Below are 8,830 nucleotides of genomic sequence, written 5' to 3'. Positions count from 1 at the left end.
GGGGAGATAGACAGATTCAAAGCCAGACTTGTTGCAAAGGGGTATAGCCAGCAAGAAGGCATTGATTACACAGAAACTTTTTCTCCAGTGGTTAAAATGGTAACTGTGAGAACTATTCTGTCTATTGCTGCAGCCCAACACTGGCACATCCATCAGATGGATGTCTTTAATGCCTTCTTGCATGGAGATTTGACAGATGAAATATATATGCAGCTTCCTCCAGGTTTTGTCAGTCAAGGGGAGAATGTGTGCAGACTGACAAAGTCTTTGTATGGCCTCAAACAAGCCCCAAGACAGTGGAATCAAAAACTCACTGAAGCCCTTCTGAAAATGAAGTTTACACAGAGCTAATATGACTACTCCTTGTTTATTAACAAGTCATCAGAAGGAATTGCAATAGTACTTGTGTATGTAGATGACATGTTGATCACTGGCAGCAGCTTGAAGCTAATAGTAGAAACCAAGGAAGCTCTACAAAAGGCTTTCAAAATGAAAGACTTAGGGGAGCTCAAGTATTTTCTTGGAATTGAATTTACAAGATCTGCAGAAGGAATACTTACACTTGAACTCATTTCAGGAATGGGAATGACAGCAGCCAAACCAGCAAGCACTCCAATGGATGTAAATGTCAAGTTGACATCCAAACAGTATGATGATGTGAACAAAAGTCAAGAAGAATCAGATGATCCCCTGACAAATCAATCAGCATATCAAAGGCTTATAGGTAAGCTACTATATCTCAACATGACAAGGCCAGACATAGCCTTTAGCACTCAGACATTGAGTCAATTCTTGAATCAACCAAAAAAGTCCCACATGGATGCTGCACTAAGAGTAGTCAGGTATCTAAAGAGACAACCTGGACAGGGCATACTACTCTCAAGCCACTCAGACAATCAGGTTAGTGCTTATTGTGATGCAGATTGGGCTGCTTGCCCCCTAACCAGAAAATCAGTCACTGGATACATGATAAAAGTTGGAGAGTCACTGATATCATGGAAGGCCAAGAAGCAGTCCACAGTGTCAAGAAGCTCAGCTGAATCTGAATACAGAAGCATGGCCTCAACTGTGTCTGAGTTAGTCTGGTTACTAGGATTGCTGAAGGAAGTAGAAGCTGAAGTAGAGTTGCCAGTGCAGGTGTATAGTGATAGCAAAGCTGCAATCCAGATTGCTGCAAATCCAGTGTATCATGAAAGAACAAAGCATATAGAAATAGACTGTCACTTCATTAGAGAGAAGCTGCAACAAGGTCTACTTGAAGTACACTATCTTTCAACTAAAGAGCAACCAGCAAATATACTAACAAAAGGGTTGTCTAAAGCTCAGCATGAATATCTTCTTTCCAAACTAGGGGTGTTGAACATTTTTACCCCACCTAGCTTGAAGGGGAGTGTTAGAGGTTAAGCAAGCTAGGGACTGTTTGGTCATTTGACCAAGGTTTGTTAAAATGCTAATTAGGCAGTTAGTTAGTTGAGTTGGTTATAACTAATTGGTGGATTGTTATTTTGAGTGTTGGTTAAGTGTATAAGTATATGGATATATACACTCATTAAAAGTGTGTGTGTAAAAAATACACAGATCAGAAAATGTAAGAAAGATTTTTCTTTCTCTCTCTTCTCTCTCTTCTCTCTTCTGCTTCTTCTTCTTCTTCAATCTTCTGTGAGTGACTTCATGGTTTCTCTGATTTGTACTTCCACAAGAAGGTTCTAAGCTCACTGAAGCTCAGAACCAATTTGTTCACACTTCTTGCCTGACTTGTTATTTGATAACTCACTTTCCAAGGACACTTACAAAAACTCTCTGGTCCATAATTCTATTAAGGGAAAAAGATCAAATATGCTTCTGAACTTTGCGAAAATATTTAGATATATTCTTCGTTTATAGTTTAGTTCACTCATGTTCTCGTTATTTACATTTTAGCACATATATACCTCTTTCAGCGTTAGTTGCTTTGTTGGAAAATAATTAATTCTTTTTCTTTTTTTATATTACACTTGGAATTGTCAAATTCTTATTTAATTGACACATGACATTTATATTAAATACTTAATTCAGCCATTTTAATATTTTAGAATATCCGACCCATGATCTTAAATTCGATCCAAAAAATTCCTTTTAACCCATTATCATCAAAAGCCCTAAATTGGGTCATTTCTTCTCCACCAAATCCTCTAATCCTCTTCATTTCATTACCATCAAAAATGAAGAGGATTAGAGGATTTGGTGGAGAAGAAATGACCCAATTTAGGGCTTTTGATGATAATGGGTTAAAAAGAATTTTTTGAGTCGGATTTAAGATCATGGGTCGGATATTCTAAAATATTAAAATGGTTGAATTTATTATTTAATATAAATGTCATGTGTTAATTAAATGAGGATTTGGCAATTTCAAGTGTAATATAAAAAAAAAAAAAAGAGCTAGTTATTTTCCAAAAAAGCAACTAACGCTGAAAGGGGTATATATGTGCTAAAATGTAGACGGCGAGGGCATGATGAGCTAAACTACAAACGGAGGGTATATCTAGATATTTTCGCAAAGTTCATGGGCATATTTGACCCTTTTCCCTTCTATTAAATATAAAACTTTCTCTATTAATTTCTTTCAAGTGTTACTTTGTCTTACGTTATTTTATCTTATTTAAGGAGAAATTTTTATCATTATCCAAATACTATGTAATAGGAAGAATCGGCTTACGTTTCTCTTTTCATTTAATCTATACATAAAATGAACCACCTATCACTTGAGAAGCTAGCTATCAAGTAAGTGATTTAATGATATTGCTAACTAAGCTAGTACCCAAGTTGACTGGGGAAAAGCAACCGTCTAGCTATCAGTTGGCCCGAAGCTAATATTAAATAAGTGGTTTGACGAGGATAACTAAGTTGACACGCTGAAATTGGCTGCGCAGCTTCAAAATTAGTTACTGTAATGATGGAAATGATTTTGGTACCTGACCAAATGTAGTTCTCATGGCCCCTTTTATTTCCCGATTCCTCAAGAAATGGGATTCATTGTCACCGCAGAACAAAATCTTCAATTTTTGAGATTTCTTTGTCAATAGACGACCAATTAATGTTAATATATTGCACATAAAGATTCGGTCGCTATAAGTTCACGACAAAGCACAGCCTTCTATCCTCAAACCGATGTGCCAGTCTAAGAAGACCATCCGGACATTGAAAGTTATGTGAAAGTAATCCTTTAATTTTCAAGAGTTTTGGGAAGACATCTATACTTGGTAGTTGGTGGAGTTTGCCTACAACAAGAGTTACATATCATGAGGGGGGTCTCATCCAGTTCCTTTGACTAGCTTTTCTTAAGATACTATAAGTCAAGTGGAGATCCATCTTCTACTCACGAATCCAGTTTTGGATAGAAAAGTTAAAAGAGTGATTGTAAGTTTCATAAATTTTATAATCACACAACCATTATGCTAATCTAAAATTATAAATTTCAAAAGTCAAACTTCTTCGCTCTCTTAAGTTTTCTATCAAGTCAAATTATGATAACTAAAATGAAATGAACTAAGTATTCTTTACCAATCATGGTAAGCTGCTTGCAAGTCAAAAGGAGTTGGGGCGAGTTTGGGAAGAAGGGGACCGACTCGGAAAAAAAAATTGTGGTAGCTAGGTTAACAACCAACGTACGTAAAATTTGTCTATTTATTATGCATAATAACAATATGTACTAAATTTCTACTAATTATGCCTTATAAAGCTATACATATGTCATATATTATTTGGTGATGACTGATGAGTAAGTTCCTTTTTGTGGCTGAGGGAGTGGGATGATTTTGGCATTGCCACGACCAACAAAATATGAAGGGTATCAAATTTCATACAAAGAACAGTTCAAATTCTTGAAATTATGTATTCTTGAGAGATCAACTTGTGTCTTCCAGTTATTAGTAAGCACCGCATTAAAGATTGACTTTGTGAAACCAACAATACTTTAGCCCAAAAAAATCAAATCCAGATTTTGTAGGTATGACTTTAACACAAGAACCAAAATGCATGTGGTAGCTAATTAAGATCATCCAAATTAAAGTCATCATAATTTTGGTGTCTATAGTTTCAAGTTTCTTTTCCCTTTTGCTTTTTTCCTGCTCCTTTAATTTACCTTTCAAACATTCTTCTTTGTTTTTTTTTTAACTCTATTTCATGCAAAAAATTTAGTGACGGTAGTAGACATTGAAATTTTGTAAGATTTTATTAGATGAGTTCAATTTTAATTAGGATTCTTGAAGACTATATAAGTTCTAGATTTTGCTTATATGAAGGATAAAATATTCTCTCGAAGAAGCATTTCGAAAATTTCATAAATACAACGAGATTAAGTTGCGATCAAACTTTTCGTGACAATCAAAATACTTATTCACAAAATCTTTTCATGGATATCAAATAAATCTCAAAAATCCAATAGGAAATTCGCTACTAACAACGCTCGAATCATAGAAAAAAATCAGAAGAAACAAGAGAAAATTGAATTATATCTGTATCCACAATATTTTTCAATAAAATATTCTTCTTTTTTCATATTTTATTTGTGTTTGAAATTTATTTTTCATACATTAAAATTTGTTGCAAATTACATTTGTTTGTGGCACACATTTCCTGGCCTATTTAAGGTGAAATTAAAAGGTCTATAGCTTCTTTTTCTGCAAAAATGAGAAGCAAGGCTGTGAGAAAGAGTAAAGTGACTTTGATGACAAGTCAAAATATGTGGGCTGTTTATGAATAATATTGTAGAATTGGCCCCCCATCTTAAACCTACTGGCTTGTTGACACTCAACTTCACAAAGAACAGAGAGCCTCCATCAGAAGACAGAACCATCGACAATAGTACAATTCCAATATGTATATGTGATGTACATGTAACACTAACAATAATCAGAGCCGACTTTTGCCCATATAGTATAGCCTTCTGCTTTGCAGAACCCAATGTACAAAACAGCTCACCTAAGGTCATATAGAATATAAAATATAAAATATAAAATTCCTTTCGAATTTTAAATTTTATACACTATTACTGAAAAAATATTTTTTAAATGCATCTCGCGTTAGGAACATGAAGAGTTTTATTAGGTAAAGCATAAGAGTACACACACTATTAATTAAGCTCGATGATGATGTAGCTTAAAAATTAATTCGTGAAATTTGTTATGCCAAAGCAAATAATAATCATAGCACTGTCAATAGTTATTAGAAAGTGCACTATCAATAGTTATTAAATCACTTGGAAGTTTTCACGAACAGTCATCAACTCTTATTATCTCTCAATGAAAAATGATACTAAATACATCAAGTAAATCATGTTAATATAGGTTACGATAAATCTTAATCCTAAATGGTTTAGAATGTATTCCAAGCAATTTTTTCCAAGTAACCTACGGACTACTTTAAAAATTGGGAAACTTACATAAATATACAATATCATTTATAGCAATAAAAAAATAATTCACTGAACACTTATAATACATTTATAATACAGTTTTAATACATATTGCAGAGAACTATTTATAAAACATATATAATACAAGTTTTATAGATAGATAATACATTTATCACATACTTTAATAGATTTATAATACATTATGTCAATTTCTTACTACACAAACATAATATATATTTTAAAACACTTATAATACATTTATATTGTATGCATAATTCACTTTTAATACAAGTGTAGATTTATCATAATATTGCTATGTATTGCTATAAATTATAATAAATAAAAAATATCGCTAAAATCAGTAATTAATTTTTAAAAAGCACTCAATTAAATAATTTTCCTTAAAAATTTCCTCCTAGCCTGTGGCCCCTTGCTTCGTTCATCGTCGGAGACAGTCAGGCCCACGTATATAATATCAACTTATATATAAAACTTAAATCTGTTGTAAATATATTGGCAAATTAATGAATATACAACGACCTCGCAACGTTCAGCAGCAGTTAGTATGTAATATGTATACCCCACCCACCCCCGTCCCCCGTCCCCATCACACACACGTATACTTTCACAAATTTTGAAACGAATAGCCACGTTTTCTTACGTCCCTTTCTTAAAAAATGCATTTATATATATATTGTACTGTTTACATGTTATTGACGATGCATATATATACGTACGTACATTGATTTTGGCTGCTGCTGCTACTTGATCGATATATATTTTTAAAAACAACAACGTTTGCGTGCTTTAATTCATTTTCTGGATGGTCGATTTCATAGCCGTGCATAACAACTTGTCTTTTGTACCTATAATGCAGCTATCTAAATTAAATTTTGTGGAGGAGAGAAATTCTCACATAAAGATAAAACTTATATTTACCGTTTTAATAGGTAATCTGTCTTTATTAAACTATTAAGCTAGCGTTTGGCACCAAATTCTCAAATATTCTTAGCAAGTTATTTTTGGGTGAAGTTTCACCATGCGTTTGGCCATAAATTTTCTCAGGAACATTTGATTGTTTCAAAAATATTATTTTGTACCCGTAAGTTCTAAAAATTATTAAAAATACTCATAAATTTATATTTTCATTTTGTAATGAACATATTTCGTTAAAAAAATCCTTATAACATAATTGATAACAATCAACAACAACAAAATAACAATATATGCAAGAACAATGCATTAATCACATTAAAAATAAATTATTCTTTTTTTCTCAATCTTGTCAATTAAAATATTATATTCTGGAGGAGGTAGATAGATATGTTATTTAATAATGTTGGTTGGCCATGTTAATGGAGTAAGTTAGTAAATAAATTTAGTTGTAATTAATAAATGATGGGTGTTTTATAAAATATAAAAGTTTGGGTAATTTTTAAAATTTTCCAAGTTCTCAAGTTCTAGTTTTTTCTAGAACTTGAGATGTTTGCCAAATATATTTGCGAAGTAATAACAAATTATATGGTCAAACACTAATTGTCAAAAAAAATTAAATTTTTTTCAAAAACTATTTGGGGTCAAACGGCATCTAAGTTTGTGGGTATGACTGTGGGGTTAGAGGATACACTAAAAAACTCTAGGGGTTAGAGTTTTTGCAACCTTTTTGAACTTGGTTGAATTTGTGTATTTTTATGTATTATCTTTCATTGAGAATCAATAAGAGTTATATATTGATTGATCGTGGGTGTTCTTCGATTTCTCATGTAAAATTATGTGTGCTTTTTTTCCGTTATTATTGTTTTCATTAGTTATTGTCTCATACCATTAACAATGCCATATTTTAAGGAGACTTGTCAATAAATATCATTTAGATGATACAATTGTGCAAAAATCAATGGTTATAACTTAAATTCTTTTCCAAATCGAACGTATCTATTGAATTTAGAATATCCGTTGCTCACTCAAACAACAAATATGTGGTGACGCTTATAAATATTTCATTTGATGTATGCAATCTTTTTTCTTTCTTTTTTAACATATGTGAGAAATTTTTAAGTTCAGTGGAGAAAACTCTAAATTCCACTTTAACTTCTACAGCTAGACTAGAATCAGCATAAAATAAAGAGCCAAAGAGAAAAGAAACAAACTCCATGTAATTCTAATTTCTTTGATATGATTTGCCAGGTGTCCTTGCCATAACAGCCAATGTCGCATTTCAGAACATATAAAAATAATTAAAAATCTAACTACTTTTCTAATAAACTGAAATATTGTATGAGGATGAATCCGACCCAATTTGCATAGAGTTCATACCTAGGTATCGATTTTAGTTCGAGATTTAAAATTAATGAGTTCAATAATTTCATTATGTTTTAAATTATAGATTCAAAACTTAATACTTTTGTATATATAGATACTAGTTCTGTATAGAAAATATTAGAGTCACTTGAACTCTTAATTAAATGTTCATTAAAGAATAGCGACTGCATAACTCTATATATGTATAGAGCCAGCCACACATACTTTGAAAATTGTTTTACTATGTTTGATTAATTTTTTTTTGTTTTCTCATCTTGATATTTTAAAACATAATGAACGAAAGGGAACGTGAAATGTTGGTAGTGGGCTCTGTACCAAATATTTGTTTTTAATGATGAAGAGTCAATAAAATGGTATTATGAGTCACGTGGTTTGGGTCAGTTTTATTTGTGAAGAGCAAGTGGGTAAAAGCCCTGTACTAAATGGGCCCATTGTCCTCCACTATTTACCTCACCGACAACACGTTGATGGGCCCGGATTCTAGGTTGCGCGTTAAATCTGGGTCGGGTCCGGTAATTTTTTAAAAAACCGACCCCTACTTTTTTCAACAAAACGGATCTTGCCAACTTGTCATATGATCAAAATTGAGATTTGTGCAAAAATAGTACCCCTCCACTCTAATTAAATTCAACAAAAAATGGGATAGATCAAATGTTAAAACGTGCGAAAATTTTAATAGCTCAGTTAATTGACTATCTGAACTTTCACATTACTGGTGACGGATTGATTCTCCACCTTTGTAATCCTTCCCTTCTAAAAAAATAAAAAATAAGAAAATGTTAAAATGTCCAAATTATAATTGATCATATTACATTATTCTATAAAGGTTGAACACATAGATAAACCCTTGAACTTGGTTGGTTTTTTCTCTTAGACACCTCAACCATGTTGCCTTTTTATTGACCCCCTGAACCATACATAATTTGTACCTTTTAAATATTCATTGCTGATATTGCATAAAACGTTTTATCACTTTTGAAAAACACGTTAAAAGGATTTAAAGGGGCTAATTAGGAATACATTTTGGAATGTAACGGTCTTCCTTTTCACATGCTCTTCAAACGTGTTAACACATTTAATGGATTCCACATCAGTCCCTTTAAATCTTTTTCATGCGCT

The sequence above is a fragment of the Solanum dulcamara genome, chromosome 7, assembly GCF_947179165.1.
Source record: "Solanum dulcamara chromosome 7, daSolDulc1.2, whole genome shotgun sequence".
Taxonomy (NCBI): domain Eukaryota; kingdom Viridiplantae; phylum Streptophyta; class Magnoliopsida; order Solanales; family Solanaceae; genus Solanum; species Solanum dulcamara.
The sequence above is the reverse complement of the archived record's forward strand: the minus strand, read 5'-3'. Positions refer to the sequence as shown.